The sequence below is a fragment of the Hemiscyllium ocellatum genome, chromosome 33 (genome assembly GCF_020745735.1).
Source record: "Hemiscyllium ocellatum isolate sHemOce1 chromosome 33, sHemOce1.pat.X.cur, whole genome shotgun sequence".
NCBI classification, from domain to species: domain Eukaryota; kingdom Metazoa; phylum Chordata; class Chondrichthyes; order Orectolobiformes; family Hemiscylliidae; genus Hemiscyllium; species Hemiscyllium ocellatum.
The window spans coordinates 20,645,611-20,670,878 of record NC_083433.1 but is presented as its reverse complement, the minus strand read 5'-3'; the positions used below and the strand labels follow the sequence as shown (position 1 = coordinate 20,670,878).

At 51.6% G+C, this 25,268-nt stretch overlaps 13 non-coding genes across 13 annotated transcripts; all 13 read right to left on the bottom strand.

The window, feature by feature from the left end:
- Positions 1-4: 4 nt before the first annotated feature.
- LOC132831972 (U2 spliceosomal RNA) lies at positions 5-196 on the bottom strand. Its single transcript, XR_009646900.1, has one exon. It is a non-coding gene; the product is annotated as a U2 spliceosomal RNA (small nuclear RNA).
- Positions 197-1,997: 1,801 nt separating this feature from the next.
- Positions 1,998-2,189, bottom strand: LOC132831971 (U2 spliceosomal RNA). The gene has a single exon (XR_009646899.1). It is a non-coding gene; the product is annotated as a U2 spliceosomal RNA (small nuclear RNA).
- A 1,801-nt stretch (positions 2,190-3,990) lies between these two features.
- LOC132831970 (U2 spliceosomal RNA) lies at positions 3,991-4,182 on the bottom strand. The gene has a single exon (XR_009646898.1). It is a non-coding gene; the product is annotated as a U2 spliceosomal RNA (small nuclear RNA).
- Positions 4,183-5,983: 1,801 nt separating this feature from the next.
- On the bottom strand, positions 5,984-6,175 carry LOC132831969 (U2 spliceosomal RNA). The gene has a single exon (XR_009646897.1). It is a non-coding gene; the product is annotated as a U2 spliceosomal RNA (small nuclear RNA).
- A 1,801-nt stretch (positions 6,176-7,976) lies between these two features.
- On the bottom strand, positions 7,977-8,168 carry LOC132831968 (U2 spliceosomal RNA). Its single transcript, XR_009646896.1, has one exon. It is a non-coding gene; the product is annotated as a U2 spliceosomal RNA (small nuclear RNA).
- Positions 8,169-9,967: 1,799 nt separating this feature from the next.
- LOC132831967 (U2 spliceosomal RNA) lies at positions 9,968-10,159 on the bottom strand. Its single transcript, XR_009646895.1, has one exon. It is a non-coding gene; the product is annotated as a U2 spliceosomal RNA (small nuclear RNA).
- Positions 10,160-11,960: 1,801 nt separating this feature from the next.
- Positions 11,961-12,152, bottom strand: LOC132831966 (U2 spliceosomal RNA). Its single transcript, XR_009646894.1, has one exon. It is a non-coding gene; the product is annotated as a U2 spliceosomal RNA (small nuclear RNA).
- A 1,801-nt stretch (positions 12,153-13,953) lies between these two features.
- On the bottom strand, positions 13,954-14,145 carry LOC132831965 (U2 spliceosomal RNA). The gene has a single exon (XR_009646893.1). It is a non-coding gene; the product is annotated as a U2 spliceosomal RNA (small nuclear RNA).
- Positions 14,146-15,945: 1,800 nt separating this feature from the next.
- Positions 15,946-16,137, bottom strand: LOC132831954 (U2 spliceosomal RNA). The gene has a single exon (XR_009646884.1). It is a non-coding gene; the product is annotated as a U2 spliceosomal RNA (small nuclear RNA).
- A 1,801-nt stretch (positions 16,138-17,938) lies between these two features.
- LOC132831942 (U2 spliceosomal RNA) lies at positions 17,939-18,130 on the bottom strand. The gene has a single exon (XR_009646880.1). It is a non-coding gene; the product is annotated as a U2 spliceosomal RNA (small nuclear RNA).
- Positions 18,131-19,931: 1,801 nt separating this feature from the next.
- Positions 19,932-20,123, bottom strand: LOC132831895 (U2 spliceosomal RNA). The gene has a single exon (XR_009646845.1). It is a non-coding gene; the product is annotated as a U2 spliceosomal RNA (small nuclear RNA).
- A 1,800-nt stretch (positions 20,124-21,923) lies between these two features.
- LOC132831931 (U2 spliceosomal RNA) lies at positions 21,924-22,115 on the bottom strand. Its single transcript, XR_009646877.1, has one exon. It is a non-coding gene; the product is annotated as a U2 spliceosomal RNA (small nuclear RNA).
- Positions 22,116-23,916: 1,801 nt separating this feature from the next.
- Positions 23,917-24,108, bottom strand: LOC132831920 (U2 spliceosomal RNA). The gene has a single exon (XR_009646870.1). It is a non-coding gene; the product is annotated as a U2 spliceosomal RNA (small nuclear RNA).
- Positions 24,109-25,268: the final 1,160 nt, after the last annotated feature.

The following is a 25,268-nucleotide window of genomic DNA, read 5'->3' as shown; positions in this document are numbered from 1 at the left end:
AGGCGTTGGGTGCACCATTCCTGGAAACACTGCAATACCAGGCTGATACATGGAGAGGACAGAGCAAGCCCTTAAGCCATCTCCCTGCTCCAAAAATCCATTTAATACAAACACTCCCACCTTCGGGAGATATCAGCGATTAAACTGATAAGAACAGAAACTACACATATTCCAAGCCAAAAGGCCGAGAAGCGATAGCACATCAATACTCCAACGGTGGAGGTCATATTTGCCGACTATCCTTTCCATCAGTTTGATGATATTCAAAGTTCCTTTATTCCCTTACCGTCTACCTTCCTTCCAAGATATCCAACCAGACCGGAAGATCACTCTGCAGCAGTCGCTGTGCTTTCCCCGTGCTTTTCTGTCCATCTGTTACGTAGCCGCGTAGGTCGCGCTGACGACCAATCAGATGGCACGGGCCGGAGCCACCGCACGTCAGGTCGACTGCAGAGAGGTTTCTCCCGGTGATCGGGGACAGCGGCGGCGGCAGGGTCATTCATTCCCCCGGCATCTACAAGATTCACCAGAATTCCTCAGGCAGCACCTTGCAAACCCATGGCCAACGCAGCCTCGAAGGATGACGGCAGCAGATCCACGGGAACACCACCATTCGCAAGTTCTCCCCCTCCCCCCCGAGACACTCGCTGTCCTGAATTGCAAATATGACTTTGTTCCTCCGGTGTTACCGGGTCAAAATCGGGAATCCCCGCCCAAACAGCATCGCGGGGCTACCGACAGCACTTGGACTGCAGCGGTTCGAGAGAGCAGCTCACCACCAGGCTGATCTCGGCATGGGCGAGAAATGTTGGCCTTGACGGAAAGATCCTATTCATTGCCTCCCCTTGTGTTGGTGTAGCTTGCCCATAAATGCCAATCATCGTTTCCCTCACGTACAGGATTCGCTCCTCGGCATTCCGCATCAATCCGAAAAGTTGCGAAAAGCGAATTACGTCCGTGCACCCTTTCTTTATCGTCCACTTTCAATATCCTCTCTACTTGTATCCGACTCTCTGTGGAGAATGGGGAGGGAGCTGATCTCCCCGTGTAAACATGTCACGCTGCAAGCGCGCCTCATCACCACCAGCAGCTCGATTCGACATCTCCGTTCACATTGCTGCAGATCGCTGACAACATTATAATCCGACCCAGTTGACAAACTGACAACTGTTTCGCTACTTGCACCGCAAATGATGACAAATCGTTCCAAATCGTACGGGTGGCACAGTGGATCAGTGGTTAGTACGGCTGCCTGGTGGCACCAGGGAGCTGAAGCCAGTTCCAGCCTTGGGCGATCGTCTGCGTGAATAATCTTTACGTGCAGACGTAGCTACTAAAGCAGGTCGCTTCCGTACAGTCGTTTGCGAAGAAACAAACAGAGATGGGGGTTTCACTCTATTCAGGAAACAGACTAAAGACATTTCTTTCTTGTTCAAGAAAATATTAGGATAAATTTGTTGCCTCGGGGGTGGGGGGGAGGCGGGGGGGTTGGGAAGGGGCTGTGGGGGCTGATCTGATAGCCATTTGACATTGGCTGAGTCATGGGATCCCACAACCTGATTTGACTGTGTTAAAAATCCCACAACACCAGGTTTCAGCCCAACGGGGTTCTTTGAAATTACAGCAGTCACCCCACCCCCCGCCACCGCCGTACCATCGGTGGGATACGTTCCAAGAACGACCGCAGAAGCCCAAAACGGCAGACAAGGGCAAATCCATTCATTTAAATTGGCAAGTTACCTTCCTGGCAGGCCCCTGGTTCCAGAATGTTCCCTGTAGCACGTTGGGGTTACCCCTGTCCTGGCTTTCAGCGTGCTGCACCTTCATCAGGTAACTGCAGAGCAGGTTCATAAGACAGGAAACCCGTAACAAAAGACGATAGTTTCCTGCAACTGAAAAGACAATAGATGCAACAATCACTGACTGCCATCAACACGGCAAACTAGCAAAGGCAAGAGATTCACATTGCATTCACCTGCTTTTGAACTTGGGTAGGCGTTGGGTGCACCATTCCTGGAAACACTGCAATACCAGGCTGATACATGGAGAGGACAGAGCAAGCCCTTAAGCCATCTCCCTGCTCCAAAAATCCATTTAATACAAACACTCCCACCTTCGGGAGATATCAGCGATTAAACTGATAAGAACAGAAACTACACATATTCCAAGCCAAAAGGCCGAGAAGCGATAGCACATCAATACTCCAACGGTGGAGGTCATATTTGCCGACTATCCTTTCCATCAGTTTGATGATATTCAAAGTTCCTTTATTCCCTTACCGTCTACCTTCCTTCCAAGATATCCAACCAGACCGGAAGATCACTCTGCAGCAGTCGCTGTGCTTTCCCCGTGCTTTTCTGTCCATCTGTTACGTAGCCGCGTAGGTCGCGCTGACGACCAATCAGATGGCACGGGCCGGAGCCACCGCACGTCAGGTCGACTGCAGAGAGGTTTCTCCCGGTGATCGGGGACAGCGGCGGCGGCAGGGTCATTCATTCCCCCGGCATCTACAAGATTCACCAGAATTCCTCAGGCAGCACCTTGCAAACCCATGGCCAACGCAGCCTCGAAGGATGACGGCAGCAGATCCACGGGAACACCACCATTCGCAAGTTCTCCCCCTCCCCCCCGAGACACTCGCTGTCCTGAATTGCAAATATGACTTTGTTCCTCCGGTGTTACCGGGTCAAAATCGGGAATCCCCGCCCAAACAGCATCGCGGGGCTACCGACAGCACTTGGACTGCAGCGGTTCGAGAGAGCAGCTCACCACCAGGCTGATCTCGGCATGGGCGAGAAATGTTGGCCTTGACGGAAAGATCCTATTCATTGCCTCCCCTTGTGTTGGTGTAGCTTGCCCATAAATGCCAATCATCGTTTCCCTCACGTACAGGATTCGCTCCTCGGCATTCCGCATCAATCCGAAAAGTTGCGAAAAGCGAATTACGTCCGTGCACCCTTTCTTTATCGTCCACTTTCAATATCCTCTCTACTTGTATCCGACTCTCTGTGGAGAATGGGGAGGGAGCTGATCTCCCCGTGTAAACATGTCACGCTGCAAGCGCGCCTCATCACCACCAGCAGCTCGATTCGACATCTCCGTTCACATTGCTGCAGATCGCTGACAACATTATAATCCGACCCAGTTGACAAACTGACAACTGTTTCGCTACTTGCACCGCAAATGATGACAAATCGTTCCAAATCGTACGGGTGGCACAGTGGATCAGTGGTTAGTACGGCTGCCTGGTGGCACCAGGGAGCTGAAGCCAGTTCCAGCCTTGGGCGATCGTCTGCGTGAATAATCTTTACGTGCAGACGTAGCTACTAAAGCAGGTCGCTTCCGTACAGTCGTTTGCGAAGAAACAAACAGAGATGGGGGTTTCACTCTATTCAGGAAACAGACTAAAGACAGTTCTTTCTTGTTCAAGAAAATATTAGGATAAATTTGTTGCCTCGGGGGTGGGGGGGAGGCGGGGGGGTTGGGAAGGGGCTGTGGGGGCTGATCTGATAGCCATTTGACATTGGCTGAGTCATGGGATCCCACAACCTGATTTGACTGTGTTAAAAATCCCACAACACCAGGTTTCAGCCCAACGGGGTTCTTTGAAATTACAGCAGTCACCCCACCCCCCGCCACCGCCGTACCATCGGTGGGATACGTTCCAAGAACGACCGCAGAAGCCCAAAACGGCAGACAAGGGCAAATCCATTCATTTAAATTGGCAAGTTACCTTCCTGGCAGGCCCCTGGTTCCAGAATGTTCCCTGTAGCACGTTGGGGTTACCCCTGTCCTGGCTTTCAGCGTGCTGCACCTTCATCAGGTAACTGCAGAGCAGGTTCATAAGACAGGAAACCCGTAACAAAAGACGATAGTTTCCTGCAACTGAAAAGACAATAGATGCAACAATCACTGACTGCCATCAACACGGCAAACTAGCAAAGGCAAGAGATTCACATTGCATTCACCTGCTTTTGAACTTGGGTAGGCGTTGGGTGCACCATTCCTGGAAACACTGCAATACCAGGCTGATACATGGAGAGGACAGAGCAAGCCCTTAAGCCATCTCCCTGCTCCAAAAATCCATTTAATACAAACACTCCCACCTTCGGGAGATATCAGCGATTAAACTGATAAGAACAGAAACTACACATATTCCAAGCCAAAAGGCCGAGAAGCGATAGCACATCAATACTCCAACGGTGGAGGTCATATTTGCCGACTATCCTTTCCATCAGTTTGATGATATTCAAAGTTCCTTTATTCCCTTACCGTCTACCTTCCTTCCAAGATATCCAACCAGACCGGAAGATCACTCTGCAGCAGTCGCTGTGCTTTCCCCGTGCTTTTCTGTCCATCTGTTACGTAGCCGCGTAGGTCGCGCTGACGACCAATCAGATGGCACGGGCCGGAGCCACCGCACGTCAGGTCGACTGCAGAGAGGTTTCTCCCGGTGATCGGGGACAGCGGCGGCGGCAGGGTCATTCATTCCCCCGGCATCTACAAGATTCACCAGAATTCCTCAGGCAGCACCTTGCAAACCCATGGCCAACGCAGCCTCGAAGGATGACGGCAGCAGATCCACGGGAACACCACCATTCGCAAGTTCTCCCCCTCCCCCCCGAGACACTCGCTGTCCTGAATTGCAAATATGACTTTGTTCCTCCGGTGTTACCGGGTCAAAATCGGGAATCCCCGCCCAAACAGCATCGCGGGGCTACCGACAGCACTTGGACTGCAGCGGTTCGAGAGAGCAGCTCACCACCAGGCTGATCTCGGCATGGGCGAGAAATGTTGGCCTTGACGGAAAGATCCTATTCATTGCCTCCCCTTGTGTTGGTGTAGCTTGCCCATAAATGCCAATCATCGTTTCCCTCACGTACAGGATTCGCTCCTCGGCATTCCGCATCAATCCGAAAAGTTGCGAAAAGCGAATTACGTCCGTGCACCCTTTCTTTATCGTCCACTTTCAATATCCTCTCTACTTGTATCCGACTCTCTGTGGAGAATGGGGAGGGAGCTGATCTCCCCGTGTAAACATGTCACGCTGCAAGCGCGCCTCATCACCACCAGCAGCTCGATTCGACATCTCCGTTCACATTGCTGCAGATCGCTGACAACATTATAATCCGACCCAGTTGACAAACTGACAACTGTTTCGCTACTTGCACCGCAAATGATGACAAATCGTTCCAAATCGTACGGGTGGCACAGTGGATCAGTGGTTAGTACGGCTGCCTGGTGGCACCAGGGAGCTGAAGCCAGTTCCAGCCTTGGGCGATCGTCTGCGTGAATAATCTTTACGTGCAGACGTAGCTACTAAAGCAGGTCGCTTCCGTACAGTCGTTTGCGAAGAAACAAACAGAGATGGGGGTTTCACTCTATTCAGGAAACAGACTAAAGACAGTTCTTTCTTGTTCAAGAAAATATTAGGATAAATTTGTTGCCTCGGGGGTGGGGGGGAGGCGGGGGGGTTGGGAAGGGGCTGTGGGGGCTGATCTGATAGCCATTTGACATTGGCTGAGTCATGGGATCCCACAACCTGATTTGACTGTGTTAAAAATCCCACAACACCAGGTTTCAGCCCAACGGGGTTCTTTGAAATTACAGCAGTCACCCCACCCCCCGCCACCGCCGTACCATCGGTGGGATACGTTCCAAGAACGACCGCAGAAGCCCAAAACGGCAGACAAGGGCAAATCCATTCATTTAAATTGGCAAGTTACCTTCCTGGCAGGCCCCTGGTTCCAGAATGTTCCCTGTAGCACGTTGGGGTTACCCCTGTCCTGGCTTTCAGCGTGCTGCACCTTCATCAGGTAACTGCAGAGCAGGTTCATAAGACAGGAAACCCGTAACAAAAGACGATAGTTTCCTGCAACTGAAAAGACAATAGATGCAACAATCACTGACTGCCATCAACACGGCAAACTAGCAAAGGCAAGAGATTCACATTGCATTCACCTGCTTTTGAACTTGGGTAGGCGTTGGGTGCACCATTCCTGGAAACACTGCAATACCAGGCTGATACATGGAGAGGACAGAGCAAGCCCTTAAGCCATCTCCCTGCTCCAAAAATCCATTTAATACAAACACTCCCACCTTCGGGAGATATCAGCGATTAAACTGATAAGAACAGAAACTACACATATTCCAAGCCAAAAGGCCGAGAAGCGATAGCACATCAATACTCCAACGGTGGAGGTCATATTTGCCGACTATCCTTTCCATCAGTTTGATGATATTCAAAGTTCCTTTATTCCCTTACCGTCTACCTTCCTTCCAAGATATCCAACCAGACCGGAAGATCACTCTGCAGCAGTCGCTGTGCTTTCCCCGTGCTTTTCTGTCCATCTGTTACGTAGCCGCGTAGGTCGCGCTGACGACCAATCAGATGGCACGGGCCGGAGCCACCGCACGTCAGGTCGACTGCAGAGAGGTTTCTCCCGGTGATCGGGGACAGCGGCGGCGGCAGGGTCATTCATTCCCCCGGCATCTACAAGATTCACCAGAATTCCTCAGGCAGCACCTTGCAAACCCATGGCCAACGCAGCCTCGAAGGATGACGGCAGCAGATCCACGGGAACACCACCATTCGCAAGTTCTCCCCCTCCCCCCCGAGACACTCGCTGTCCTGAATTGCAAATATGACTTTGTTCCTCCGGTGTTACCGGGTCAAAATCGGGAATCCCCGCCCAAACAGCATCGCGGGGCTACCGACAGCACTTGGACTGCAGCGGTTCGAGAGAGCAGCTCACCACCAGGCTGATCTCGGCATGGGCGAGAAATGTTGGCCTTGACGGAAAGATCCTATTCATTGCCTCCCCTTGTGTTGGTGTAGCTTGCCCATAAATGCCAATCATCGTTTCCCTCACGTACAGGATTCGCTCCTCGGCATTCCGCATCAATCCGAAAAGTTGCGAAAAGCGAATTACGTCCGTGCACCCTTTCTTTATCGTCCACTTTCAATATCCTCTCTACTTGTATCCGACTCTCTGTGGAGAATGGGGAGGGAGCTGATCTCCCCGTGTAAACATGTCACGCTGCAAGCGCGCCTCATCACCACCAGCAGCTCGATTCGACATCTCCGTTCACATTGCTGCAGATCGCTGACAACATTATAATCCGACCCAGTTGACAAACTGACAACTGTTTCGCTACTTGCACCGCAAATGATGACAAATCGTTCCAAATCGTACGGGTGGCACAGTGGATCAGTGGTTAGTACGGCTGCCTGGTGGCACCAGGGAGCTGAAGCCAGTTCCAGCCTTGGGCGATCGTCTGCGTGAATAATCTTTACGTGCAGACGTAGCTACTAAAGCAGGTCGCTTCCGTACAGTCGTTTGCGAAGAAACAAACAGAGATGGGGGTTTCACTCTATTCAGGAAACAGACTAAAGACAGTTCTTTCTTGTTCAAGAAAATATTAGGATAAATTTGTTGCCTCGGGGGTGGGGGGGGGGCGGGGGGGTTGGGAAGGGGCTGTGGGGGCTGATCTGATAGCCATTTGACATTGGCTGAGTCATGGGATCCCACAACCTGATTTGACTGTGTTAAAAATCCCACAACACCAGGTTTCAGGCCAACGGGGTTCTTTGAAATTACAGCAGTCACCCCACCCCCCGCCACCGCCGTACCATCGGTGGGATACGTTCCAAGAACGACCGCAGAAGCCCAAAACGGCAGACAAGGGCAAATCCATTCATTTAAATTGGCAAGTTACCTTCCTGGCAGGCCCCTGGTTCCAGAATGTTCCCTGTAGCACGTTGGGGTTACCCCTGTCCTGGCTTTCAGCGTGCTGCACCTTCATCAGGTAACTGCAGAGCAGGTTCATAAGACAGGAAACCCGTAACAAAAGACGATAGTTTCCTGCAACTGAAAAGACAATAGATGCAACAATCACTGACTGCCATCAACACGGCAAACTAGCAAAGGCAAGAGATTCACATTGCATTCACCTGCTTTTGAACTTGGGTAGGCGTTGGGTGCACCATTCCTGGAAACACTGCAATACCAGGCTGATACATGGAGAGGACAGAGCAAGCCCTTAAGCCATCTCCCTGCTCCAAAAATCCATTTAATACAAACACTCCCACCTTCGGGAGATATCAGCGATTAAACTGATAAGAACAGAAACTACACATATTCCAAGCCAAAAGGCCGAGAAGCGATAGCACATCAATACTCCAACGGTGGAGGTCATATTTGCCGACTATCCTTTCCATCAGTTTGATGATATTCAAAGTTCCTTTATTCCCTTACCGTCTACCTTCCTTCCAAGATATCCAACCAGACCGGAAGATCACTCTGCAGCAGTCGCTGTGCTTTCCCCGTGCTTTTCTGTCCATCTGTTACGTAGCCGCGTAGGTCGCGCTGACGACCAATCAGATGGCACGGGCCGGAGCCACCGCACGTCAGGTCGACTGCAGAGAGGTTTCTCCCGGTGATCGGGGACAGCGGCGGCGGCAGGGTCATTCATTCCCCCGGCATCTACAAGATTCACCAGAATTCCTCAGGCAGCACCTTGCAAACCCATGGCCAACGCAGCCTCGAAGGATGACGGCAGCAGATCCACGGGAACACCACCATTCGCAAGTTCTCCCCCCCCCCCCGAGACACTCGCTGTCCTGAATTGCAAATATGACTTTGTTCCTCCGGTGTTACCGGGTCAAAATCGGGAATCCCCGCCCAAACAGCATCGCGGGGCTACCGACAGCACTTGGACTGCAGCGGTTCGAGAGAGCAGCTCACCACCAGGCTGATCTCGGCATGGGCGAGAAATGTTGGCCTTGACGGAAAGATCCTATTCATTGCCTCCCCTTGTGTTGGTGTAGCTTGCCCATAAATGCCAATCATCGTTTCCCTCACGTACAGGATTCGCTCCTCGGCATTCCGCATCAATCCGAAAAGTTGCGAAAAGCGAATTACGTCCGTGCACCCTTTCTTTATCGTCCACTTTCAATATCCTCTCTACTTGTATCCGACTCTCTGTGGAGAATGGGGAGGGAGCTGATCTCCCCGTGTAAACATGTCACGCTGCAAGCGCGCCTCATCACCACCAGCAGCTCGATTCGACATCTCCGTTCACATTGCTGCAGATCGCTGACAACATTATAATCCGACCCAGTTGACAAACTGACAACTGTTTCGCTACTTGCACCGCAAATGATGACAAATCGTTCCAAATCGTACGGGTGGCACAGTGGATCAGTGGTTAGTACGGCTGCCTGGTGGCACCAGGGAGCTGAAGCCAGTTCCAGCCTTGGGCGATCGTCTGCGTGAATAATCTTTACGTGCAGACGTAGCTACTAAAGCAGGTCGCTTCCGTACAGTCGTTTGCGAAGAAACAAACAGAGATGGGGGTTTCACTCTATTCAGGAAACAGACTAAAGACAGTTCTTTCTTGTTCAAGAAAATATTAGGATAAATTTGTTGCCTCGGGGGTGGGGGGGAGGCGGGGGGTTGGGAAGGGGCTGTGGGGGCTGATCTGATAGCCATTTGACATTGGCTGAGTCATGGGATCCCACAACCTGATTTGACTGTGTTAAAAATCCCACAACACCAGGTTTCAGCCCAACGGGGTTCTTTGAAATTACAGCAGTCACCCCACCCCCCGCCACCGCCGTACCATCGGTGGGATACGTTCCAAGAACGACCGCAGAAGCCCAAAACGGCAGACAAGGGCAAATCCATTCATTTAAATTGGCAAGTTACCTTCCTGGCAGGCCCCTGGTTCCAGAATGTTCCCTGTAGCACGTTGGGGTTACCCCTGTCCTGGCTTTCAGCGTGCTGCACCTTCATCAGGTAACTGCAGAGCAGGTTCATAAGACAGGAAACCCGTAACAAAAGACGATAGTTTCCTGCAACTGAAAAGACAATAGATGCAACAATCACTGACTGCCATCAACACGGCAAACTAGCAAAGGCAAGAGATTCACATTGCATTCACCTGCTTTTGAACTTGGGTAGGCGTTGGGTGCACCATTCCTGGAAACACTGCAATACCAGGCTGATACATGGAGAGGACAGAGCAAGCCCTTAAGCCATCTCCCTGCTCCAAAAATCCATTTAATACAAACACTCCCACCTTCGGGAGATATCAGCGATTAAACTGATAAGAACAGAAACTACACATATTCCAAGCCAAAAGGCCGAGAAGCGATAGCACATCAATACTCCAACGGTGGAGGTCATATTTGCCGACTATCCTTTCCATCAGTTTGATGATATTCAAAGTTCCTTTATTCCCTTACCGTCTACCTTCCTTCCAAGATATCCAACCAGACCGGAAGATCACTCTGCAGCAGTCGCTGTGCTTTCCCCGTGCTTTTCTGTCCATCTGTTACGTAGCCGCGTAGGTCGCGCTGACGACCAATCAGATGGCACGGGCCGGAGCCACCGCACGTCAGGTCGACTGCAGAGAGGTTTCTCCCGGTGATCGGGGACAGCGGCGGCGGCAGGGTCATTCATTCCCCCGGCATCTACAAGATTCACCAGAATTCCTCAGGCAGCACCTTGCAAACCCATGGCCAACGCAGCCTCGAAGGATGACGGCAGCAGATCCACGGGAACACCACCATTCGCAAGTTCTCCCCCTCCCCCCCGAGACACTCGCTGTCCTGAATTGCAAATATGACTTTGTTCCTCCGGTGTTACCGGGTCAAAATCGGGAATCCCCGCCCAAACAGCATCGCGGGGCTACCGACAGCACTTGGACTGCAGCGGTTCGAGAGAGCAGCTCACCACCAGGCTGATCTCGGCATGGGCGAGAAATGTTGGCCTTGACGGAAAGATCCTATTCATTGCCTCCCCTTGTGTTGGTGTAGCTTGCCCATAAATGCCAATCATCGTTTCCCTCACGTACAGGATTCGCTCCTCGGCATTCCGCATCAATCCGAAAAGTTGCGAAAAGCGAATTACGTCCGTGCACCCTTTCTTTATCGTCCACTTTCAATATCCTCTCTACTTGTATCCGACTCTCTGTGGAGAATGGGGAGGGAGCTGATCTCCCCGTGTAAACATGTCACGCTGCAAGCGCGCCTCATCACCACCAGCAGCTCGATTCGACATCTCCGTTCACATTGCTGCAGATCGCTGACAACATTATAATCCGACCCAGTTGACAAACTGACAACTGTTTCGCTACTTGCACCGCAAATGATGACAAATCGTTCCAAATCGTACGGGTGGCACAGTGGATCAGTGGTTAGTACGGCTGCCTGGTGGCACCAGGGAGCTGAAGCCAGTTCCAGCCTTGGGCGATCGTCTGCGTGAATAATCTTTACGTGCAGACGTAGCTACTAAAGCAGGTCGCTTCCGTACAGTCGTTTGCGAAGAAACAAACAGAGATGGGGGTTTCACTCTATTCAGGAAACAGACTAAAGACATTTCTTTCTTGTTCAAGAAAATATTAGGATAAATTTGTTGCCTCGGGGGTGGGGGGGAGGCGGGGGGGTTGGGAAGGGGCTGTGGGGGCTGATCTGATAGCCATTTGACATTGGCTGAGTCATGGGATCCCACAACCTGATTTGACTGTGTTAAAAATCCCACAACACCAGGTTTCAGCCCAACGGGGTTCTTTGAAATTACAGCAGTCACCCCACCCCCCGCCACCGCCGTACCATCGGTGGGATACGTTCCAAGAACGACCGCAGAAGCCCAAAACGGCAGACAAGGGCAAATCCATTCATTTAAATTGGCAAGTTACCTTCCTGGCAGGCCCCTGGTTCCAGAATGTTCCCTGTAGCACGTTGGGGTTACCCCTGTCCTGGCTTTCAGCGTGCTGCACCTTCATCAGGTAACTGCAGAGCAGGTTCATAAGACAGGAAACCCGTAACAAAAGACGATAGTTTCCTGCAACTGAAAAGACAATAGATGCAACAATCACTGACTGCCATCAACACGGCAAACTAGCAAAGGCAAGAGATTCACATTGCATTCACCTGCTTTTGAACTTGGGTAGGCGTTGGGTGCACCATTCCTGGAAACACTGCAATACCAGGCTGATACATGGAGAGGACAGAGCAAGCCCTTAAGCCATCTCCCTGCTCCAAAAATCCATTTAATACAAACACTCCCACCTTCGGGAGATATCAGCGATTAAACTGATAAGAACAGAAACTACACATATTCCAAGCCAAAAGGCCGAGAAGCGATAGCACATCAATACTCCAACGGTGGAGGTCATATTTGCCGACTATCCTTTCCATCAGTTTGATGATATTCAAAGTTCCTTTATTCCCTTACCGTCTACCTTCCTTCCAAGATATCCAACCAGACCGGAAGATCACTCTGCAGCAGTCGCTGTGCTTTCCCCGTGCTTTTCTGTCCATCTGTTACGTAGCCGCGTAGGTCGCGCTGACGACCAATCAGATGGCACGGGCCGGAGCCACCGCACGTCAGGTCGACTGCAGAGAGGTTTCTCCCGGTGATCGGGGACAGCGGCGGCGGCAGGGTCATTCATTCCCCCGGCATCTACAAGATTCACCAGAATTCCTCAGGCAGCACCTTGCAAACCCATGGCCAACGCAGCCTCGAAGGATGACGGCAGCAGATCCACGGGAACACCACCATTCGCAAGTTCTCCCCCTCCCCCCCGAGACACTCGCTGTCCTGAATTGCAAATATGACTTTGTTCCTCCGGTGTTACCGGGTCAAAATCGGGAATCCCCGCCCAAACAGCATCGCGGGGCTACCGACAGCACTTGGACTGCAGCGGTTCGAGAGAGCAGCTCACCACCAGGCTGATCTCGGCATGGGCGAGAAATGTTGGCCTTGACGGAAAGATCCTATTCATTGCCTCCCCTTGTGTTGGTGTAGCTTGCCCATAAATGCCAATCATCGTTTCCCTCACGTACAGGATTCGCTCCTCGGCATTCCGCATCAATCCGAAAAGTTGCGAAAAGCGAATTACGTCCGTGCACCCTTTCTTTATCGTCCACTTTCAATATCCTCTCTACTTGTATCCGACTCTCTGTGGAGAATGGGGAGGGAGCTGATCTCCCCGTGTAAACATGTCACGCTGCAAGCGCGCCTCATCACCACCAGCAGCTCGATTCGACATCTCCGTTCACATTGCTGCAGATCGCTGACAACATTATAATCCGACCCAGTTGACAAACTGACAACTGTTTCGCTACTTGCACCGCAAATGATGACAAATCGTTCCAAATCGTACGGGTGGCACAGTGGATCAGTGGTTAGTACGGCTGCCTGGTGGCACCAGGGAGCTGAAGCCAGTTCCAGCCTTGGGCGATCGTCTGCGTGAATAATCTTTACGTGCAGACGTAGCTACTAAAGCAGGTCGCTTCCGTACAGTCGTTTGCGAAGAAACAAACAGAGATGGGGGTTTCACTCTATTCAGGAAACAGACTAAAGACATTTCTTTCTTGTTCAAGAAAATATTAGGATAAATTTGTTGCCTCGGGGGTGGGGGGGAGGCGGGGGGGTTGGGAAGGGGCTGTGGGGGCTGATCTGATAGCCATTTGACATTGGCTGAGTCATGGGATCCCACAACCTGATTTGACTGTGTTAAAAATCCCACAACACCAGGTTTCAGCCCAACGGGGTTCTTTGAAATTACAGCAGTCACCCCACCCCCCGCCACCGCCGTACCATCGGTGGGATACGTTCCAAGAACGACCGCAGAAGCCCAAAACGGCAGACAAGGGCAAATCCATTCATTTAAATTGGCAAGTTACCTTCCTGGCAGGCCCCTGGTTCCAGAATGTTCCCTGTAGCACGTTGGGGTTACCCCTGTCCTGGCTTTCAGCGTGCTGCACCTTCATCAGGTAACTGCAGAGCAGGTTCATAAGACAGGAAACCCGTAACAAAAGACGATAGTTTCCTGCAACTGAAAAGACAATAGATGCAACAATCACTGACTGCCATCAACACGGCAAACTAGCAAAGGCAAGAGATTCACATTGCATTCACCTGCTTTTGAACTTGGGTAGGCGTTGGGTGCACCATTCCTGGAAACACTGCAATACCAGGCTGATACATGGAGAGGACAGAGCAAGCCCTTAAGCCATCTCCCTGCTCCAAAAATCCATTTAATACAAACACTCCCACCTTCGGGAGATATCAGCGATTAAACTGATAAGAACAGAAACTACACATATTCCAAGCCAAAAGGCCGAGAAGCGATAGCACATCAATACTCCAACGGTGGAGGTCATATTTGCCGACTATCCTTTCCATCAGTTTGATGATATTCAAAGTTCCTTTATTCCCTTACCGTCTACCTTCCTTCCAAGATATCCAACCAGACCGGAAGATCACTCTGCAGCAGTCGCTGTGCTTTCCCCGTGCTTTTCTGTCCATCTGTTACGTAGCCGCGTAGGTCGCGCTGACGACCAATCAGATGGCACGGGCCGGAGCCACCGCACGTCAGGTCGACTGCAGAGAGGTTTCTCCCGGTGATCGGGGACAGCGGCGGCGGCAGGGTCATTCATTCCCCCGGCATCTACAAGATTCACCAGAATTCCTCAGGCAGCACCTTGCAAACCCATGGCCAACGCAGCCTCGAAGGATGACGGCAGCAGATCCACGGGAACACCACCATTCGCAAGTTCTCCCCCCCCCCCCGAGACACTCGCTGTCCTGAATTGCAAATATGACTTTGTTCCTCCGGTGTTACCGGGTCAAAATCGGGAATCCCCGCCCAAACAGCATCGCGGGGCTACCGACAGCACTTGGACTGCAGCGGTTCGAGAGAGCAGCTCACCACCAGGCTGATCTCGGCATGGGCGAGAAATGTTGGCCTTGACGGAAAGATCCTATTCATTGCCTCCCCTTGTGTTGGTGTAGCTTGCCCATAAATGCCAATCATCGTTTCCCTCACGTACAGGATTCGCTCCTCGGCATTCCGCATCAATCCGAAAAGTTGCGAAAAGCGAATTACGTCCGTGCACCCTTTCTTTATCGTCCACTTTCAATATCCTCTCTACTTGTATCCGACTCTCTGTGGAGAATGGGGAGGGAGCTGATCTCCCCGTGTAAACATGTCACGCTGCAAGCGCGCCTCATCACCACCAGCAGCTCGATTCGACATCTCCGTTCACATTGCTGCAGATCGCTGACAACATTATAATCCGACCCAGTTGACAAACTGACAACTGTTTCGCTACTTGCACCGCAAATGATGACAAATCGTTCCAAATCGTACGGGTGGCACAGTGGATCAGTGGTTAGTACGGCTGCCTGGTGGCACCAGGGAGCTGAAGCCAGTTCCAGCCTTGGGCGATCGTCTGCGTGAATAATCTTTACGTGCAGACGTAGCTACTAAAGCAGGTCGCTTCCGTACAGTCGTTTGCGAAGAAACAAACAGAGATGGGGGTTTCACTCTATTCAGGAAACAGACTAAAGACATTTCTTTCTTGTTCAAGAAAATATTAGGATAAATTTGTTGCCTCGGGGGTGGGGGGGAGGCGGGGGGGTTGGGAAGGGGCTGTGGGGGCTGATCTGATAGCCATTTGACATTGGCTGAGTCATGGGATCCCACAACCTGATTTGACTGTGTTAAAAATCCCACAACACCAGGTTTCAGCCCAACGGGGTTCTTTGAAATTACAGCAGTCACCCCACCCCCCGCCACCGCCGTACCATCGGTGGGATACGTTCCAAGAACGACCGCAGAAGCCCAAAACGGCAGACAAGGGCAAATCCATTCATTTAAATTGGCAAGTTACCTTCCTGGCAGGCCCCTGGTTCCAGAATGTTCCCTGTAGCACGTTGGGGTTACCCCTGTCCTGGCTTTCAGCGTGCTGCACCTTCATCAGGTAACTGCAGAGCAGGTTCATAAGACAGGAAACCCGTAACAAAAGACGATAGTTTCCTGCAACTGAAAAGACAATAGATGCAACAATCACTGACTGCCATCAACACGGCAAACTAGCAAAGGCAAGAGATTCACATTGCATTCACCTGCTTTTGAACTTGGGTAGGCGTTGGGTGCACCATTCCTGGAAACACTGCAATACCAGGCTGATACATGGAGAGGACAGAGCAAGCCCTTAAGCCATCTCCCTGCTCCAAAAATCCATTTAATACAAACACTCCCACCTTCGGGAGATATCAGCGATTAAACTGATAAGAACAGAAACTACACATATTCCAAGCCAAAAGGCCGAGAAGCGATAGCACATCAATACTCCAACGGTGGAGGTCATATTTGCCGACTATCCTTTCCATCAGTTTGATGATATTCAAAGTTCCTTTATTCCCTTACCGTCTACCTTCCTTCCAAGATATCCAACCAGACCGGAAGATCACTCTGCAGCAGTCGCTGTGCTTTCCCCGTGCTTTTCTGTCCATCTGTTACGTAGCCGCGTAGGTCGCGCTGACGACCAATCAGATGGCACGGGCCGGAGCCACCGCACGTCAGGTCGACTGCAGAGAGGTTTCTCCCGGTGATCGGGGACAGCGGCGGCGGCAGGGTCATTCATTCCCCCGGCATCTACAAGATTCACCAGAATTCCTCAGGCAGCACCTTGCAAACCCATGGCCAACGCAGCCTCGAAGGATGACGGCAGCAGATCCACGGGAACACCACCATTCGCAAGTTCTCCCCCCCCCCCCGAGACACTCGCTGTCCTGAATTGCAAATATGACTTTGTTCCTCCGGTGTTACCGGGTCAAAATCGGGAATCCCCGCCCAAACAGCATCGCGGGGCTACCGACAGCACTTGGACTGCAGCGGTTCGAGAGAGCAGCTCACCACCAGGCTGATCTCGGCATGGGCGAGAAATGTTGGCCTTGACGGAAAGATCCTATTCATTGCCTCCCCTTGTGTTGGTGTAGCTTGCCCATAAATGCCAATCATCGTTTCCCTCACGTACAGGATTCGCTCCTCGGCATTCCGCATCAATCCGAAAAGTTGCGAAAAGCGAATTACGTCCGTGCACCCTTTCTTTATCGTCCACTTTCAATATCCTCTCTACTTGTATCCGACTCTCTGTGGAGAATGGGGAGGGAGCTGATCTCCCCGTGTAAACATGTCACGCTGCAAGCGCGCCTCATCACCACCAGCAGCTCGATTCGACATCTCCGTTCACATTGCTGCAGATCGCTGACAACATTATAATCCGACCCAGTTGACAAACTGACAACTGTTTCGCTACTTGCACCGCAAATGATGACAAATCGTTCCAAATCGTACGGGTGGCACAGTGGATCAGTGGTTAGTACGGCTGCCTGGTGGCACCAGGGAGCTGAAGCCAGTTCCAGCCTTGGGCGATCGTCTGCGTGAATAATCTTTACGTGCAGACGTAGCTACTAAAGCAGGTCGCTTCCGTACAGTCGTTTGCGAAGAAACAAACAGAGATGGGGGTTTCACTCTATTCAGGAAACAGACTAAAGACATTTCTTTCTTGTTCAAGAAAATATTAGGATAAATTTGTTGCCTCGGGGGTGGGGGGGGAGGCGGGGGGGTTGGGAAGGGGCTGTGGGGGCTGATCTGATAGCCATTTGACATTGGCTGAGTCATGGGATCCCACAACCTGATTTGACTGTGTTAAAAATCCCACAACACCAGGTTTCAGCCCAACGGGGTTCTTTGAAATTACAGCAGTCACCCCACCCCCCGCCACCGCCGTACCATCGGTGGGATACGTTCCAAGAACGACCGCAGAAGCCCAAAACGGCAGACAAGGGCAAATCCATTCATTTAAATTGGCAAGTTACCTTCCTGGCAGGCCCCTGGTTCCAGAATGTTCCCTGTAGCACGTTGGGGTTACCCCTGTCCTGGCTTTCAGCGTGCTGCACCTTCATCAGGTAACTGCAGAGCAGGTTCATAAGACAGGAAACCCGTAACAAAAGACGATAGTTTCCTGCAACTGAAAAGACAATAGATGCAACAATCACTGACTGCCATCAACACGGCAAACTAGCAAAGGCAAGAGATTCACATTGCATTCACCTGCTTTTGAACTTGGGTAAGCGTTGGGTGCACCATTCCTGGAAACACTGCAATACCAGGCTGATACATGGAGAGGACAGAGCAAGCCCTTAAGCCATCTCCCTGCTCCAAAAATCCATTTAATACAAACACTCCCACCTTCGGGAGATATCAGCGATTAAACTGATAAGAACAGAAACTACACATATTCCAAGCCAAAAGGCCGAGAAGCGATAGCACATCAATACTCCAACGGTGGAGGTCATATTTGCCGACTATCCTTTCCATCAGTTTGATGATATTCAAAGTTCCTTTATTCCCTTACCGTCTACCTTCCTTCCAAGATATCCAACCAGACCGGAAGATCACTCTGCAGCAGTCGCTGTGCTTTCCCCGTGCTTTTCTGTCCATCTGTTACGTAGCCGCGTAGGTCGCGCTGACGACCAATCAGATGGCACGGGCCGGAGCCACCGCACGTCAGGTCGACTGCAGAGAGGTTTCTCCCGGTGATCGGGGACAGCGGCGGCGGCAGGGTCATTCATTCCCCCGGCATCTACAAGATTCACCAGAATTCCTCAGGCAGCACCTTGCAAACCCATGGCCAACGCAGCCTCGAAGGATGACGGCAGCAGATCCACGGGAACACCACCATTCGCAAGTTCTCCCCCTCCCCCCCGAGACACTCGCTGTCCTGAATTGCAAATATGACTTTGTTCCTCCGGTGTTACCGGGTCAAAATCGGGAATCCCCGCCCAAACAGCATCGCGGGGCTACCGACAGCACTTGGACTGCAGCGGTTCGAGAGAGCAGCTCACCACCAGGCTGATCTCGGCATGGGCGAGAAATGTTGGCCTTGACGGAAAGATCCTATTCATTGCCTCCCCTTGTGTTGGTGTAGCTTGCCCATAAATGCCAATCATCGTTTCCCTCACGTACAGGATTCGCTCCTCGGCATTCCGCATCAATCCGAAAAGTTGCGAAAAGCGAATTACGTCCGTGCACCCTTTCTTTATCGTCCACTTTCAATATCCTCTCTACTTGTATCCGACTCTCTGTGGAGAATGGGGAGGGAGCTGATCTCCCCGTGTAAACATGTCACGCTGCAAGCGCGCCTCATCACCACCAGCAGCTCGATTCGACATCTCCGTTCACATTGCTGCAGATCGCTGACAACATTATAATCCGACCCAGTTGACAAACTGACAACTGTTTCGCTACTTGCACCGCAAATGATGACAAATCGTTCCAAATCGTACGGGTGGCACAGTGGATCAGTGGTTAGTACGGCTGCCTGGTGGCACCAGGGAGCTGAAGCCAGTTCCAGCCTTGGGCGATCGTCTGCGTGAATAATCTTTACGTGCAGACGTAGCTACTAAAGCAGGTCGCTTCCGTACAGTCGTTTGCGAAGAAACAAACAGAGATGGGGGTTTCACTCTATTCAGGAAACAGACTAAAGACATTTCTTTCTTGTTCAAGAAAATATTAGGATAAATTTGTTGCCTCGGGGGTGGGGGGGAGGCGGGGGGGTTGGGAAGGGGCTGTGGGGGCTGATCTGATAGCCATTTGACATTGGCTGAGTCATGGGATCCCACAACCTGATTTGACTGTGTTAAAAATCCCACAACACCAGGTTTCAGCCCAACGGGGTTCTTTGAAATTACAGCAGTCACCCCACCCCCCGCCACCGCCGTACCATCGGTGGGATACGTTCCAAGAACGACCGCAGAAGCCCAAAACGGCAGACAAGGGCAAATCCATTCATTTAAATTGGCAAGTTACCTTCCTGGCAGGCCCCTGGTTCCAGAATGTTCCCTGTAGCACGTTGGGGTTACCCCTGTCCTGGCTTTCAGCGTGCTGCACCTTCATCAGGTAACTGCAGAGCAGGTTCATAAGACAGGAAACCCGTAACAAAAGACGATAGTTTCCTGCAACTGAAAAGACAATAGATGCAACAATCACTGACTGCCATCAACACGGCAAACTAGCAAAGGCAAGAGATTCACATTGCATTCACCTGCTTTTGAACTTGGGTAGGCGTTGGGTGCACCATTCCTGGAAACACTGCAATACCAGGCTGATACATGGAGAGGACAGAGCAAGCCCTTAAGCCATCTCCCTGCTCCAAAAATCCATTTAATACAAACACTCCCACCTTCTGGAGATATCAGCGATTAAACTGATAAGAACAGAAACTACACATATTCCAAGCCAAAAGGCCGAGAAGCGATAGCACATCAATACTCCAACGGTGGAGGTCATATTTGCCGACTATCCTTTCCATCAGTTTGATGATATTCAAAGTTCCTTTATTCCCTTACCGTCTACCTTCCTTCCAAGATATCCAACCAGACCGGAAGATCACTCTGCAGCAGTCGCTGTGCTTTCCCCGTGCTTTTCTGTCCATCTGTTACGTAGCCGCGTAGGTCGCGCTGACGACCAATCAGATGGCACGGGCCGGAGCCACCGCACGTCAGGTCGACTGCAGAGAGGTTTCTCCCGGTGATCGGGGACAGCGGCGGCGGCAGGGTCATTCATTCCCCCGGCATCTACAAGATTCACCAGAATTCCTCAGGCAGCACCTTGCAAACCCATGGCCAACGCAGCCTCGAAGGATGACGGCAGCAGATCCACGGGAACACCACCATTCGCAAGTTCTCCCCCCCCCCCCGAGACACTCGCTGTCCTGAATTGCAAATATGACTTTGTTCCTCCGGTGTTACCGGGTCAAAATCGGGAATCCCCGCCCAAACAGCATCGCGGGGCTACCGACAGCACTTGGACTGCAGCGGTTCGAGAGAGCAGCTCACCACCAGGCTGATCTCGGCATGGGCGAGAAATGTTGGCCTTGACGGAAAGATCCTATTCATTGCCTCCCCTTGTGTTGGTGTAGCTTGCCCATAAATGCCAATCATCGTTTCCCTCACGTACAGGATTCGCTCCTCGGCATTCCGCATCAATCCGAAAAGTTGCGAAAAGCGAATTACGTCCGTGCACCCTTTCTTTATCGTCCACTTTCAATATCCTCTCTACTTGTATCCGACTCTCTGTGGAGAATGGGGAGGGAGCTGATCTCCCCGTGTAAACATGTCACGCTGCAAGCGCGCCTCATCACCACCAGCAGCTCGATTCGACATCTCCGTTCACATTGCTGCAGATCGCTGACAACATTATAATCCGACCCAGTTGACAAACTGACAACTGTTTCGCTACTTGCACCGCAAATGATGACAAATCGTTCCAAATCGTACGGGTGGCACAGTGGATCAGTGGTTAGTACGGCTGCCTGGTGGCACCAGGGAGCTGAAGCCAGTTCCAGCCTTGGGCGATCGTCTGCGTGAATAATCTTTACGTGCAGACGTAGCTACTAAAGCAGGTCGCTTCCGTACAGTCGTTTGCGAAGAAACAAACAGAGATGGGGGTTTCACTCTATTCAGGAAACAGACTAAAGACATTTCTTTCTTGTTCAAGAAAATATTAGGATAAATTTGTTGCCTCGGGGGTGGGGGGGAGGCGGGGGGGTTGGGAAGGGGCTGTGGGGGCTGATCTGATAGCCATTTGACATTGGCTGAGTCATGGGATCCCACAACCTGATTTGACTGTGTTAAAAATCCCACAACACCAGGTTTCAGCCCAACGGGGTTCTTTGAAATTACAGCAGTCACCCCACCCCCCGCCACCGCCGTACCATCGGTGGGATACGTTCCAAGAACGACCGCAGAAGCCCAAAACGGCAGACAAGGGCAAATCCATTCATTTAAATTGGCAAGTTACCTTCCTGGCAGGCCCCTGGTTCCAGAATGTTCCCTGTAGCACGTTGGGGTTACCCCTGTCCTGGCTTTCAGCGTGCTGCACCTTCATCAGGTAACTGCAGAGCAGGTTCATAAGACAGGAAACCCGTAACAAAAGACGATAGTTTCCTGCAACTGAAAAGACAATAGATGCAACAATCACTGACTGCCATCAACACGGCAAACTAGCAAAGGCAAGAGATTCACATTGCATTCACCTGCTTTTGAACTTGGGTAGGCGTTGGGTGCACCATTCCTGGAAACACTGCAATACCAGGCTGATACATGGAGAGGACAGAGCAAGCCCTTAAGCCATCTCCCTGCTCCAAAAATCCATTTAATACAAACACTCCCACCTTCGGGAGATATCAGCGATTAAACTGATAAGAACAGAAACTACACATATTCCAAGCCAAAAGGCCGAGAAGCGATAGCACATCAATACTCCAACGGTGGAGGTCATATTTGCCGACTATCCTTTCCATCAGTTTGATGATATTCAAAGTTCCTTTATTCCCTTACCGTCTACCTTCCTTCCAAGATATCCAACCAGACCGGAAGATCACTCTGCAGCAGTCGCTGTGCTTTCCCCGTGCTTTTCTGTCCATCTGTTACGTAGCCGCGTAGGTCGCGCTGACGACCAATCAGATGGCACGGGCCGGAGCCACCGCACGTCAGGTCGACTGCAGAGAGGTTTCTCCCGGTGATCGGGGACAGCGGCGGCGGCAGGGTCATTCATTCCCCCGGCATCTACAAGATTCACCAGAATTCCTCAGGCAGCACCTTGCAAACCCATGGCCAACGCAGCCTCGAAGGATGACGGCAGCAGATCCACGGGAACACCACCATTCGCAAGTTCTCCCCCCCCCCCCCGAGACACTCGCTGTCCTGAATTGCAAATATGACTTTGTTCCTCCGGTGTTACCGGGTCAAAATCGGGAATCCCCGCCCAAACAGCATCGCGGGGCTACCGACAGCACTTGGACTGCAGCGGTTCGAGAGAGCAGCTCACCACCAGGCTGATCTCGGCATGGGCGAGAAATGTTGGCCTTGACGGAAAGATCCTATTCATTGCCTCCCCTTGTGTTGGTGTAGCTTGCCCATAAATGCCAATCATCGTTTCCCTCACGTACAGGATTCGCTCCTCGGCATTCCGCATCAATCCGAAAAGTTGCGAAAAGCGAATTACGTCCGTGCACCCTTTCTTTATCGTCCACTTTCAATATCCTCTCTACTTGTATCCGACTCTCTGTGGAGAATGGGGAGGGAGCTGATCTCCCCGTGTAAACATGTCACGCTGCAAGCGCGCCTCATCACCACCAGCAGCTCGATTCGACATCTCCGTTCACATTGCTGCAGATCGCTGACAACATTATAATCCGACCCAGTTGACAAACTGACAACTGTTTCGCTACTTGCACCGCAAATGATGACAAATCGTTCCAAATCGTACGGGTGGCACAGTGGATCAGTGGTTAGTACGGCTGCCTGGTGGCACCAGGGAGCTGAAGCCAGTTCCAGCCTTGGGCGATCGTCTGCGTGAATAATCTTTACGTGCAGACGTAGCTACTAAAGCAGGTCGCTTCCGTACAGTCGTTTGCGAAGAAACAAACAGAGATGGGGGTTTCACTCTATTCAGGAAACAGACTAAAGACATTTCTTTCTTGTTCAAGAAAATATTAGGATAAATTTGTTGCCTCGGGGGTGGGGGGGAGGCGGGGGGGTTGGGAAGGGGCTGTGGGGGCTGATCTGATAGCCATTTGACATTGGCTGAGTCATGGGATCCCACAACCTGATTTGACTGTGTTAAAAATCCCACAACACCAGGTTTCAGCCCAACGGGGTTCTTTGAAATTACAGCAGTCACCCCACCCCCCGCCACCGCCGTACCATCGGTGGGATACGTTCCAAGAACGACCGCAGAAGCCCAAAACGGCAGACAAGGGCAAATCCATTCATTTAAATTGGCAAGTTACCTTCCTGGCAGGCCCCTGGTTCCAGAATGTTCCCTGTAGCACGTTGGGGTTACCCCTGTCCTGGCTTTCAGCGTGCTGCACCTTCATCAGGTAACTGCAGAGCAGGTTCATAAGACAGGAAACCCGTAACAAAAGACGATAGTTTCCTGCAACTGAAAAGACAATAGATGCAACAATCACTGACTGCCATCAACACGGCAAACTAGCAAAGGCAAGAGATTCACATTGCATTCACCTGCTTTTGAACTTGGGTAAGCGTTGGGTGCACCATTCCTGGAAACACTGCAATACCAGGCTGATACATGGAGAGGACAGAGCAAGCCCTTAAGCCATCTCCCTGCTCCAAAAATCCATTTAATACAAACACTCCCACCTTCGGGAGATATCAGCGATTAAACTGATAAGAACAGAAACTACACATATTCCAAGCCAAAAGGCCGAGAAGCGATAGCACATCAATACTCCAACGGTGGAGGTCATATTTGCCGACTATCCTTTCCATCAGTTTGATGATATTCAAAGTTCCTTTATTCCCTTACCGTCTACCTTCCTTCCAAGATATCCAACCAGACCGGAAGATCACTCTGCAGCAGTCGCTGTGCTTTCCCCGTGCTTTTCTGTCCATCTGTTACGTAGCCGCGTAGGTCGCGCTGACGACCAATCAGATGGCACGGGCCGGAGCCACCGCACGTCAGGTCGACTGCAGAGAGGTTTCTCCCGGTGATCGGGGACAGCGGCGGCGGCAGGGTCATTCATTCCCCCGGCATCTACAAGATTCACCAGAATTCCTCAGGCAGCACCTTGCAAACCCATGGCCAACGCAGCCTCGAAGGATGACGGCAGCAGATCCACGGGAACACCACCATTCGCAAGTTCTCCCCCTCCCCCCCGAGACACTCGCTGTCCTGAATTGCAAATATGACTTTGTTCCTCCGGTGTTACCGGGTCAAAATCGGGAATCCCCGCCCAAACAGCATCGCGGGGCTACCGACAGCACTTGGACTGCAGCGGTTCGAGAGAGCAGCTCACCACCAGGCTGATCTCGGCATGGGCGAGAAATGTTGGCCTTGACGGAAAGATCCTATTCATTGCCTCCCCTTGTGTTGGTGTAGCTTGCCCATAAATGCCAATCATCGTTTCCCTCACGTACAGGATTCGCTCCTCGGCATTCCGCATCAATCCGAAAAGTTGCGAAAAGCGAATTACGTCCGTGCACCCTTTCTTTATCGTCCACTTTCAATATCCTCTCTACTTGTATCCGACTCTCTGTGGAGAATGGGGAGGGAGCTGATCTCCCCGTGTAAACATGTCACGCTGCAAGCGCGCCTCATCACCACCAGCAGCTCGATTCGACATCTCCGTTCACATTGCTGCAGATCGCTGACAACATTATAATCCGACCCAGTTGACAAACTGACAACTGTTTCGCTACTTGCACCGCAAATGATGACAAATCGTTCCAAATCGTACGGGTGGCACAGTGGATCAGTGGTTAGTACGGCTGCCTGGTGGCACCAGGGAGCTGAAGCCAGTTCCAGCCTTGGGCGATCGTCTGCGTGAATAATCTTTACGTGCAGACGTAGCTACTAAAGCAGGTCGCTTCCGTACA